General features: G+C 36.4%; 1 long non-coding RNA gene across 1 annotated transcript in view; it reads right to left on the reverse strand.

Moving 5' to 3' along the window:
* Positions 1 to 992: 992 nt before the first annotated feature.
* LOC127969144 (uncharacterized) overlaps positions 993 to 13,325 on the reverse strand; it is a 41,646-nt gene continuing 29,313 nt past the window's right edge. Inside the window, exon 3 of the long non-coding RNA XR_008156226.1 lies at positions 993 to 1,713. This is a non-coding gene — a long non-coding RNA (uncharacterized LOC127969144). The remainder of the gene's footprint in view (positions 1,714 to 13,325) is intronic.

The following is a 13,325-nucleotide window of genomic DNA, read 5'->3' on the forward strand; positions in this document are numbered from 1 at the left end:
TGGAATTAACCGCTGATTAGAGAACAGGTGTACTGACGAGCAGTAATATAAGTGAGTTGTGTAAACAGTGATTTATGTGACTTCAATTATTTCTTATTAAACTGAAATCGAAAAGTAAAAAGTATGTTTTGGAAAAACCACATCCTAGTGTTAGTCTTCATATGCTGCTGAATAGTGTTAACACAGATATAGAAAAATAAGGAGTGCAAGAGATTGATTCCTAATGTCAGTTTATTTTTAATTAATACTATAGTAGTTCGGTTCCCTTTACATCTTTAACTACCCGTTAATTTATCAATTGAATGGGTGACCTATCCTCATTAATAGAGCAAACATTTGTCCCCCCTGAGCCGCCACTGATAAAGACCCTAAAGAACACTCCTCCTTTGTATGTTCTCCCTCCATCTGATGCATCTCAGGCAATCATAGAGTAATTAAGAAAAAAAGATGTAACTAGTAATATAACTAGTAATATAACTAGTTACTTTCTCCAGGGAGTAATAAAGTAAAGTAAGGCATTACTATTTTTGAGAGTAATATGTAATATGTAATATATTACTTTTTTGAGTAACTAGCCCCAACACTGTATATATTATATATATATGCCAATTGTCCAACTCTCCTAGAGTTAAACATTTGAGTTTTACCATTTTCGAATCCATTCAGCTGATCTTCGGGTCTGGCGTTGGCACTATTAGCTTAGCTTAGCATAGATCATTGAATCTGATTAGTCCATAAGCATCTCGCTCAAAAATGACCAAAGAGTTTCTATAGTTTTCCTATTTAAAACTTGACTCTTCTGTAGTTACATCATGTACTAAGACCGACAGAAAATGATTTTCTAGGGTGATATGGCTAGGAACTATACTCTCATTCCGGCGTAATAATCAAGGAACATTGCTGCTGTACCATGGGTGAAGCAGGTGCAGTGATATTACTCAGTGCCTAAAAATAGTCCCCAGCTACTTTGTTTAGTTACAGCAATTGGAGAGTTTAATGGAAAGAGGACCAAATAAGCATTTTACAATGATTTCTGAAGGATCATATGACACTTAACACTGGAGTAACGGATGAAAATTCAGCTTTATTGTCACAGAAATAAATTACATTTAAAAATAGGGAACCATTATTTAAATTGTAATAATATTTTACAATATTATAGGTTTTACAGACTTGGTGAGCATAAGAGACCACTTTTGGCATAATGGTGTAGTTTATATGAATGAAAAAAGTTTGTGTAATATATTTAATTCAACATTTACTTTGGTTTTCAGTACTATACTTAACAATCAAAATGTTTAGCATCTTCTAATACTTAGCACTTGTTAAAAAAAATATATTAAAAAATGTCTGTTTTTCGTACTTTATAATGGCATCAATCTTCCCCCACATTTTCTGATATGCGTTCTCAGAATCACCTGCAAAAGCATAGTCTAAAATATATTACTAACAACATAAAAATCTAAATGATTTGGGCATTTCCAGGGAAATATACCATTAACCTCTTATGCACTAATCTCTGTCCAGGTACATGCAAAGCCTGATGAAATCAGTCTGGGCACGATGTGACTTTAAAAGTGTTCCTGTAGCAGCAAAAGGAGGATCCTCGGAAGAGGAGGTCAGAGGTTCAGCCGTCAAAGAGGTTCACGAGTGATGGATGGCAGTCTGAGCTGCGCACAGCACATCTACTGTAGCCTTAACCGCCGAAAAGGCCTGCACACAACACAAATAAATAAATAAACACGCACATCAAAGGGATTTTCAAAAAGAAAAACAAAGCCAGAGCACGTTCGCAAACTCACACTTACACACACACGTACACACCCGTGCCAGAAAAAAAAGAAAGCAAGCAGTCAAAGGCCTGAAAATGCACACATAGTTAACTGTCTGATAACGGCAGGCTTGAGGAAAATGAGACAAAACTAAACAATGGCGAGAAGCATCTGTGTAATTCTGGATTCAGTTTGAAATGCTGCGATGATATTTTGCTGAAACTGATTGATGCAGCTCTTTCCTGAAAGATAGTGGACCTTGTGTCCTTGTACAAAAAAAGTGTCTGTTATTTCTTGTGTTGTGACCTGGGACACAAAAAATGAAACCGCTAAACTATAGTTTGAATGGCTTCATGGTAAATTTGGTTAATGGACTAACATTCTTTTAATTAGCAAACTAAAATATACATTAAAAATTGACTCGCATCCAAGATGTAGATGCGGTTGTCACAATAAACCACAAGTAATCCAATATGACTCCAGTCAATCAATAAATGCGTAGTGAAATAAAAAGCTATGTGTTTGTAAGAATCAAATCTGTCATTGAGGCATTTTAACTTTAAACATTACTTCTGGCCAAAATATGGGTCCATAATCCATACTAAGTCCATCCCCTGTTGTCTTTTTACATGAAAATCTAGACATTTTTTAAATGAACTTCAAAATGTGCTCACATTTCTCTCCTGATTTAGATGAGAAGACTTTTTCACTGAAGTAATTTTTCAGCAAATTACAATTTTGGGGTTAACTATTCCTTTAAAGCCCTTTTTATAGGAGCCGGTTTCATAGTAAAATAAAAATAAAGTAAAAAAAATAATAATCATATTTTCAGTTTGATATGAAGCAATTAGGCAGGAACTGGAAGCCACACTTTTGTGTTTGTGTCATTGTAATGTAATTGTTTACATGTTCCCTCCTAAAATCAAGCAGAAAAACAAAAAAACAATGATTCTGTCTCAACCTGATTGTACGTCATGCACACTTTCTGGGATAATGTTTCAGTAAATAGTGCATTATGGGATTTCTATTGTCTCTTAGGAATCAACTGTGGTTCTGTAAATGTTTTCATAAAGCAGCTATGAAGCATATGATCCCTTATGGTTTGTAAATGGTGCATGGTGCATGGAGTCCTATGTATATTTAATTTTTTCTGAGATTCAACCACAGAGATTTGAGGACTCGCTAGAGACCTGTGTAAATTCAAGTCCGGTTAATACTGGTTTGTAGTACTGGTCTAGGTGCGTGACTAGCAAAACTAGTTCATATTTTCAGCAGAGATGTTAGCTGATGAATTAGAGTCTAAGTTTGTGCACCAGTTTAAGGCGTGAGGGGCGCTTTGGGTGGGTTTCAGTTTGGATAAGACTGCTGTGAGTTTCCTTGAGACCAGGTTGAGACTGAGGCCTTGAGCAGCTCTGGCCTTCAGGACAGGATGAAATATTGAGTGTGCTCCACACTGCGGACGAAAGGCCCTGAATCTTTGTCCACACTGCAGCCAAAGGAGCCAGGGTCCAATGCAACCTCTTTGTGCTGAATCTCCAATGGATCAGTCGGTCAGTGCTTTATTTTTCATTTCGCTTGCCTTTCTTTTCTCAACTTCTCTCTCTCTCTTTAATCAGGGCAGCACAGGCCACACTTCTGTGACTCAGTTTAGTACAGTTGAAAGAACACATCAGGTTGTGCTGCTCTCTCTGAGGGGCTGATATTATGGTACCTTTTACCTGTTAGGAACTAGTGAGGCATCTTGCCCCTCTATAAATGAACTTCAGAGAGATGTGACTGACAGAAACATACAGTGAGCTCACCTGTTTGACTGGCGGCTCTCTCAGGCCCTCACCGTTCTTTTTTTCCACTCACTGACTCCGGAGCTCTTTTTGGTCTTAATGGCGTAGTAATGGCTTAAGCAGACCGGCCTACGCCACACTCACATATTCACCACCTGAATACAAACGCACCAACACCTGGCTTGTTAAAGCGCCTCTGGACTTGAAAGGTGGAAATATAACATGCTTTTGCTCCGTTTAATGAGCTATTAAATGAACACTTCACTGTAGACTGGTGTGGATTTGTGGGAAAGATAAAGACAAAGAATTGGGGCTCGTATAAATACTGCATTAGGCTAAAGTAAAAATGAGTGATCATTTATAAGAAGTTTGTTTGTTTTAGCCATATACTATATAGCCATTATATATATAAAGTTTAATTTATGACTACATTAATTGAATTTTAATTTAAATGTATCAACAATGAAGAAAAGACAACATGAAAAAAGCGTGCAGCGTTGCAAAAGAATGTATTTGAAACGTATTGTGGTGCAATTTTTTTGTGCAAATGTTTTTTTTTTCGCATAATAAAATCACCCTGCTTTAATCATTATGCTCTTTTGGTGTAATCTTCTTATAAAGTAATAAAATATTTAAAAATATAAAAAATATTATGCAATTATTATTATTAAAAAAATCATTGTTTTACAAAACAATAAGATTGCTATACGAGATTACGAGGCAAGTATGTGAATAACATAAAATGTAAAATAGTACTTTTCCTGTATCACTTTTGGTAAACGTGAATACATCTCTTTTAAATGCAACTAAGTGCCTCAAACAACACTCTTGAATGTATTTTTATTTTTTTATTAAGTCCTGAACTTCACTTGTAAACAAAGCTTTTAGACCATTAAAGATCATTGGACAACCTGTAGAAGTCACCCAATCAGATTTTGACTTTGCAAAAGTGGTTCCACTTTCCTATGGAAGCCTGTTTCCGCCACTGAATAAAAAATTAAAAAAGGTAATTTCAGCTTTTTATTTCACAATTCTGACCTTTTTTCCTCAGAATTGCCTGATATTAACTTGCAACTCTGACTTTTTTTCTTCTCAGAATTGCGTGATATAAACTTGCAATTGCGAGATATGAAAATTGTGAATTTAAATCACATAATTCTGACTCCATATCTCGCAACTGAGAGTTTATATCACTTATATCATTTATATTTTTCTTATGAGAAAAAAAGTCAGAATTGACTGTTCTTATCTCGCAATTCTGACTTCATTTCTCACAAATGCAGGTTTATACAATTCTGAGGGGAAAAAAACTCAAAATGGTGAGTTTGTATCAGGCAATTGTGAGGACAAAAGTCAGAAATGCAAGATGTAAATTCGCAGTTATGAGAAAAAAAAGACATAATTGTAAGATAAAATGTCACAATTACCTTTATTTTTTATTTAGTGGGGGAAACGGGCTCCCATACTTTCCATATGAAGATCTTCAGCGAACACAATGTGTGCGGTCCGTGGATGTGATGTCTAGGAAGTAACAAACCTTAGTACTCAATGGGGCGAAAAAAGTAATCAATTAAATTCATATCCACTATACCAGATATGTCATTATTTGGATGAATTGCTATAGTATAAACACACTGACTTTGCCATAGGTTTAATCTGTTGCTCCACCATATCAGTATTTGAGACTATTATGCCAAATCCCGCTATGGCTCCCCTTGCGGAAACACTTGCGCTTGTGTACACGTACTTGCGCAGAGTATGTTTCAGCTTAACATTGCAGAAAAGTGAAGTAAGTGAGAGCGTTCCACTCGTTTCTTGTGTTTCTTTGGCTTTGAATGGTAATGAGAGTCAGAGGGAGTCTTTCTCAGCTCTAATAACCTGTATGATGACACTTTATCTGTAGTTTGTGCATATAATCGCTAAACTAAACGGGGCGACCCCAGGGGCAGAGGTTCACTGCCTGACATTTGACATCTTCATAATTAACTGGGAAGGTCTGATCTCTTCCTTCAAATGATGTGCATATCTGCTCCATTTAATATGCTTATAAGCACTATGTATTATTCAAACATGCAAATGAAGGCTGGTCAGAAAACAGACTTTTTGACACAGGTTTCACAGTTGTCGGCAGTAGTTACCCCAGCCTGATAATGAACGCTAGTCCATCTGGAATTACCCAACCACATAATGACTGAGGCTGTTTAACACCTTCATAAAAAGTCAAAATTATCTTTGAAATGGACCTCCTGTTTGTTTTTCTACAACAATATTTGATTTGTAAATAATATAGATAGGTTTGATGTTTGATTTTAAAGACACTTCTTTTTACTTACAATAAACAATTTTGGAACTCTCTTTACATTTATTAATGTAGCTGACGCATTTATTCAAAGCGACTTACAATTGCTATATATGTCAGAGGTCGCACGCCTCTGGAGCAACTGGGGGTTAAGTGTCATGCTCAGGGACACATTGGTGTCTCACAGTGGATTCGAACCCAGGGCTCTCACACCAAAGGCATGTGACTTATCCACTGCACCAACACAACTCCATTGATCCCATCTTTGGTAACTATGGAGAGAAAAAAATATATTTCAATGCTTTTGCGTTCGCTCAGCTTTAAAAAAATTTTTCCAAAGGTGTTGTGTTCCCCTGAGAAACTTTGCGTTCCCACAAAAGTATTGCATTCCCCAAGAATTTTTGCATTGTTTCGCAAAACTATTTCGTTATTTTGCAAAACGTATTGTGTTCTCTCACAAAAGTATTGCCGTTCACACACTAAACATTTGATTTCTCTCGAAAAACTATTACGTTTCTCCAAGAAACATTGCGTTTCTCCAAGAAACATTGCGTTCTCTCACAAAAGTATTGCCGTTTCCCAGAGAAAATTTGTGTTCATACACAAAACATTAGCATTTTCTTGAAAAAGTATCATGTTCCTCTAAGAAACTTTGCGTTTTCAACTTCTCATCTCATTTTTAGGGCCTCCATAGTTTGTCATTTTTGTACTGAAGCAAAACAGTTGAGGACTACACTAGAGGTGTGTTTATTTTGGATATAAAGTATGGCCTTTTTTTAGATGAACACAGCCGTTGTCCTCAGAGGGACGGCTCCCCATTTAGGAGTCCGAGCATGGAGATGGTCAGCCACTTCTATGGTCCGAGGTGTTTGGAGGAGACTGCAGTTGTTTTTTCTAAAGCCAAGATTTTTTTAAAGATGTGGTATAGAGTTGGGGCAGAGAGAGACTCTTTTATGTGCTTTTTTTGGGTTGCGTTAGTGTAAAGCACAGGCTGCTGGCTCGGCTTTGGCTTCACTGAGCCGGTAACCAGTACATGAGCCTCTTGTCCTCACCTCAGTCTTCTGAAAGCTGTCTGTCTCCTGCTCACACTCTAGAGGTGAAAAAGACATGGAGGCTTAGAACACAAGCACACGCTCTATTGCCTCTGCCAAAACAGTCTTTCTGGGACAAATTACAGATGAAATATAATGTTAAATTATTCATCTTTTCACTAACAACACTATACAACAAATCCCATTGAGACTAAATAATTTGTTGATGAATGTTCATCGATGGGAAGGAGCATTACACTTTAACACTTTGCTCATCCAGCACAGTTTGTGCTGCAGATGTGAATGAGACTCTTGAGCATTTTTTACATCAGTTGCTTTACAGGAATGACTTTGTTTTGTGTGACTTCCATGACTTGTTTCTCCTGTGGAACACATTTCTTATCAAAATTCTGAAAGATATTTTTTTTCCATACAGCAATGCATGATGATGACTGGCTCCCAAATTCTGTGTCAATATGAATATACTGTATAAACTTTTGGGGTTAAGGTTAGGATTTAATTTTAATTTTAATTTTTATGAAATTAGTACTCCAGCAAGGACACGTGGAATTGTTTAAAAGTGACTTTGAAGACATTTCTAATGTTACAAAAGATTTCTATTTCAAATAAATGCTTTTCTTTTGAAATTTCTATTCATAAGAGAATGCTCAAGAAGTTGTTCCACGATAGGATTTCCCAAAGGTTTAAGCAGCACAACCATTTTCAACATTGTTAGAAATAATAATAAGAAATTATTATTATTAAGAGGAAGAATTGAGCACCACATCAACATATTAGAAAGATTTTTGAAGGATCATCTGACACTGAAGACTGGAGTAGAGATGAAAATTCATCTTTGCCACTACAGAAATAAATTGAATGTTTAAATATATTACTATTGAAAACTAAGTAAATAAAGTTTTTACAAAATATTACTGTTTGAAAGTACACGCAGATCAAATATTATTTCAAAAAATAATAGAAAAGGCTAACAATAACTACAGTAATTTGGAAACTGTGGTTATATGTTGATATTTCCATTGGACCAAATCGACAAGTGGATTCTCTTTTTCAGTCAGTCAGTCTGTAAAAATAACTACCACTCCATTGTCAGTGTGTTTAAGAGCCTGAGACAGGCCGCTATGTATTGAGTGAGTGCATCTCAATATCGGCTCATGTGCCAAACAGAATAATTTCCTTCCAGGGGCTTTTAAATAGGAAAAGAAGGGTGTAGAGGGAGAATGATGGGGAAAGGAAGCAGGCCATAGAAAGCCTGTCCACATTTTGTTTATTTCTGGAGCTCATTGAAAATATCGAGCAGGATCGACAGCTTCTCCTCTTTTCCTTAAAGGATGTAAACATTTGTAAATTCGGGCTCACATGCGTCGATCTGGATCAGTTTCCCCCGTCCACGGGGGTTTATTGAGTGTGCTATTGTTGATCTGCGAGTAAATCCCTGCATGCCCCCTCAATGCCTGGAGCCAGCCCCCAGCCCCTGCTGCTCCCCGCTGCGCCCCTCTCTCTCCATCTACCTGGCCAGAGCTCATGTTTCCACCCTTTTCTTTCTCCCATTTTTGACGCTATGAGTCTAGCCACTCATTTGGTTTTATTTCCTATGTGATGAAGTCTATAGCTCTGTCCCAAAACCTAATGTTCTACCTAAAGAGGCAGCATAGGTGCATATCTGATGCGAAGGCTGTTTCAAATGGTAGGCGTCAATTATGATGCCACCTGAGATAGCTCGTCTAAACACATTCATCTTTAACAAATGCAATCTTAGAATGCACTGCAACAAAGTACGTTAAAAAAAAGCCCAATGAAGTAAGCAAAATATTTATTATATATTTAATGTATATTTATATAGTATATTTCATGCCCTTTTTTTTGCACTTGTAAATAAAACTTTATTGGGGTATGTTTTACAAGAAAATACTGTTTCGGTTGTTCCACTTCAGAATTGAATGTTTATTTCTATGTGTTGGTGTTTAATTGTGAATTTACTAGCTATGTCTTACCACAAAAAAAACATTAAGTAAAAAGTCATTTTAATTTAAAACTATTAGACTTTTGAAACACAATTATGTGTGTATTAGTTTATTTGTATTGTGTTATAAGGAAATGAAATTAGCATACCATCAAAAATACAGTAAAAACGGTACACCTGTTACATATTATTACCATTTAAAATAATTGTTCATTAAATGTAATTTATCTCTGCGATGGTAAAGCTACATTTTCAGCAGCCATTACTCCAATTTTTTGTGTCAAACGATCTTTCATAAATCATACTAATATGCTAATTTGGTGCTCATACAACACTTCTCATTATTGTCAATGTTGAAAACAATTGTGCTGCTTAATATTTGTGTTACAACTGTGATAATATTTTATATCAGGATTCTTTGATTAATAGAACGTTTAAAAGCACTCAAAAAATATTGTTTTGCAGCATTGAAAACTTGGCTTGCATAGACCTGTATTGAAATCGTTTAAGTGTCTTGTGCTCCATATTATTAACAGCACTATTATATGACGCTCAAAGTTTATTTCTATATAATGCATTCCAAATTAGTCCCATTTGGTGTTCCGTTTCAGTTTGGATGCTGCTTATGGAGTCAGTAAGGCAGCGTACTATGTTTTGGAACAGAGCTTATTTGTCTCTAACGTTCTTTCTTTGTCTCCCCATCTTGAAGTGATCATTTCATACCGTTTGCGTGAATCTGTGAATCCCACACTGTTCTCATTGCTGCAGTATTTGGAGTCGTGATGACACAGTGCTCATGGGAACTGTGGGAAAGCTCATGTGGTGAGTATCATCACCATGATTGAGAGCTGTTACATTCGTAGCGTGCCTAACACAACTATACATCATTTCGCCTGGTTTGGCCGGACTCCGTATTTTACTATCTTTTGTTATTTCACTAGGTGAACTGATTTTATCTCATATAATCAAATTTCCTTTTAAGCCAGAGTTTTCCTTATATGTGCTCCACGAGGAGACGTTGTTCTGCGATAAGTATAATGTCATATCACTATCTTTCCATTACATCTTACGTCTTCTGATCTTAATGCAAAAACCCACTTGTGTTGTCATGGGCGAACGAGGCCATTTTGGTCTGGCAGTGTTCCATTAGACTTTTCCCCTCCTCTCTCCTTTGTCTTTGTCTTCTCCCATCTCTATTTGTGAGTCAAATCCCCCTCAGGTTTACCCAGCATGGCTAGGCTTTGTTATGCTGGATACTGTGCCCTCTCCCCATATATTACAAGTACAGGTTGGCAGAGACTCCAGTCACCCGAGGGAACCGTGGCGGCTAGTGTTGATGTACAATACAGTGAGGACATACGTATCTAAGCATAGGTTTGAAATATACCTTTAAAAACAACTGAAAAAAAAAAAAAACATTTAGTCAATTAATAGAAATGTCATCCTTTGTGCTCCTAGGAAGTCATATAGGTTGGTATTGACACAAGAGCTAATGAACAATGACATAGTTATAACTATTTAGACGATCAAATCCATTGAGAAGCATCATTTTTAGATCCTAGTAGAAGTACAGTACATGTTTTGGTACAGGAATGTGAAATTTGAGTCACATCAAACAAGCAAACCCCAAACCTGGTTTGTTTTCCATTAACACTCAGACTTGACGGCCACTTTGGTCCGAGTTGTTTTGAGCTTGAAACCCTGAAGCTCTGCGGTATGGGAGCGCATTGGGTTTTACATCTGTTTGTTAGTAAATTCAGCCGGACACATTGTCTCCAGCAGACCTGCGCTGTGACCTGTGGGCTGCCTCCCCAACACCGTCCAATGTTACAAAAACACAATCGAGAGAACCCGTCTTTCTCTGTTCCATGCTCTCTGTCCCTCTCTCCCTCCCTTCCCTTTCTTTCCCGTCATTTCATCTTATTAAAGCACATGGATTGTCACTGTTATTTACCAAATATAGTCTGACAAAGAAGAAGTGGGAATTTTTACTGATTGAAGATCAAAGTGGCAAAGTCTCCTCCTCAAATCCCGCCCTTTCTATTAGAGCCCCTTAAGAACAGAGGAAAACATCAATTTCTCACACATCAATGGCGGCTTCATAATCAATTGAAAAAGACACTTGTATGGGGATGCAAATCTTATCTTTGTCTTATTAAAGCTTTTAGAAGATACATGCCAGGATTTAATGTTATTAAATAAAAGAGGTCGGTTTTTTAATCTAAAGATGCAGAGGCGTTAGTAATGGTCTAAATCAAAGCCTGGGGAGTCTCTTAATAACCAGTAGAGTTTTCCTATCCTTATTAATATTGATAAAATATACTGTGATGTGATCTCTGTGCTTATGATGCATTTTGGAGATGGTTAATGAACAAAAATAGGATGTGGGATTCATTTCCCAGTGAGAGGACCGCACGGGCGACCTGGTTGGAAAATTAGTTTTTGCATTGACCATTAAAATATGAACAAAAGCTCTTGCGAAAGCTAAAGCGAAAACATACCTCGCTGCTTTTCCTGTCTGACAACTGAGTTTTATTCTGGAGTGGTTTGTATGTATAAATATGCCGCCTTCTGTTTGTTCAAATATATGAAAAAAAAAGACAACAGCTTTGCCCTCTGACCTGCCTTTGTTTGGGTCATGAATCGCTTTCTGGAAGTGTAATGAGTCGATTTTATGTAAAATTTGAGCTCAAGGTTGTTGCATGCAGGAAAATAGTCATTACGATTGCAGGTTGACGCGTCGTAGTAAGTGAATCACACTCATGATGCTCCTGGCATTATGTGATTCTCTGAGACATTCAGTTTATATACAAGCACACAAAAGCATCAGGTGTAGGAAATGCCATACCGAAATAACAAACCACTCAATTAAAAAAGGAAATAAAACGAATAGGGTCTATACTGGTGTTCAAGTTCACAGACACGGACACAAATGCACTTAAGCAATATTATATTCAAAGATAAAAACACAACCTACTACTTTTATTAATGAAGTCTGGTATTCACCTGCACAATGGTGTTGTGCAAATCCATTTGAAAAATCCTCCAGGTATAGTTTTTAAAAGAAAACAATAGAGATGTACTTTGATCAGTGGAGGACTTGTTAGCCAGATCCAAATTCTTGCATTAATTTCTTAATTAAGCCATGGTATGCACATCCAAGCAGGTGGAATCTCATCTAGGATTCAGCAGAGAACCATGTTTGAGATTTGATGAACTACTGGTTCTGTAGACTTTCTCATAGGGAAAGCATAATATGCATGTTGTTTGTTGTAGAAAGCAGAGGGATTAAATGGTGTGCAAATTGGGATTTTGACCCTAATCGAATACTTTCTAATATTTTAACTGAGGAAAATTAATCTTTAAAAGTTTCAAGAGAAATCTACATTAATTTACTTTACATTAATATCTCTGTACTCTTGAATGCAACAATCGCCATATTTGTTTCTAATTTTAAAACTTTCAGAAGATGACGCGGAATAAATCTGAACTGAGACCTCCATCAAGTCTCTTGAGGTATGAAAGAGCAACCTGCGTGTCTATTACATTATGGATTGTTTAAATGCATTTAGAGCTGTATACATTTGAACCTGATGTTTATAATGGAGCAGATGCATGTTCATGATGTAAAACACATCCTTCTGAGACTAATATCTATAGCCTATAGTTCAAACCCACATATGCACTATGATCTATGATAGCTGTCAGCCATTGCCCCTACTGTGTTGAAAACTTTTCCTGCTCTTTCAGCCTGGGAAACTGCCTGCTGTTTCCTGTGTCTTTCTCAGGAAGAAGCTTTTCGGGCACGTCCTTGAACCAAAAAAATTGAAAGGGCTGCTGCTAAAACAAATGTTCCGCAAATAATGCACCCATACGAGATCCCCAGCAGAAAATATAGGTCTAAAACAGCACTTAAAAGTTTTAGTGTTTTCTAATCTAAAAGCCAAAAGAGAAAAATATATATATTACGACCTTAGGGCTAGTCTATAGAGTTCTATATAAGTCTAGTTCTATCAACTTTCTATTGCTGGCTTCATGTTTGGAACAGCAATGTTCATGTTTTGGAATTTCAACTTAATTCTATAAATGCAACAGTTATTTTTATTTATTTATTTTTTTGTCAAAAGAGTTCATGGATATGTGAATTAAACAGTTTATCATTTGAACTGATACTTTATCACTTAAAACTATTATTGACGTATAGTTATTTGAAGCTGAATATAAAAAAAAACCCTAAAAGGTTCTTTATAGAACCCAAAAAAGAACCTAAGAGTGCCTTACCCTTCTTTTAGTCCAGTGTCTGTGGTTTTCTAAATCCAAATTGATATCTACTCAAAAAATCCAACTAATCTATTATATAGAAACACTCATAAATGGTAAATATTTGGATAACAGAGCACAGCAAGCTAAGACACAAACATTACAAAGATTCAAAGGACTTTATGTAATCATACAACA

This window comes from Carassius gibelio, chromosome B12 (assembly GCF_023724105.1).
Source record: "Carassius gibelio isolate Cgi1373 ecotype wild population from Czech Republic chromosome B12, carGib1.2-hapl.c, whole genome shotgun sequence".
Taxonomy (NCBI): domain Eukaryota; kingdom Metazoa; phylum Chordata; class Actinopteri; order Cypriniformes; family Cyprinidae; genus Carassius; species Carassius gibelio.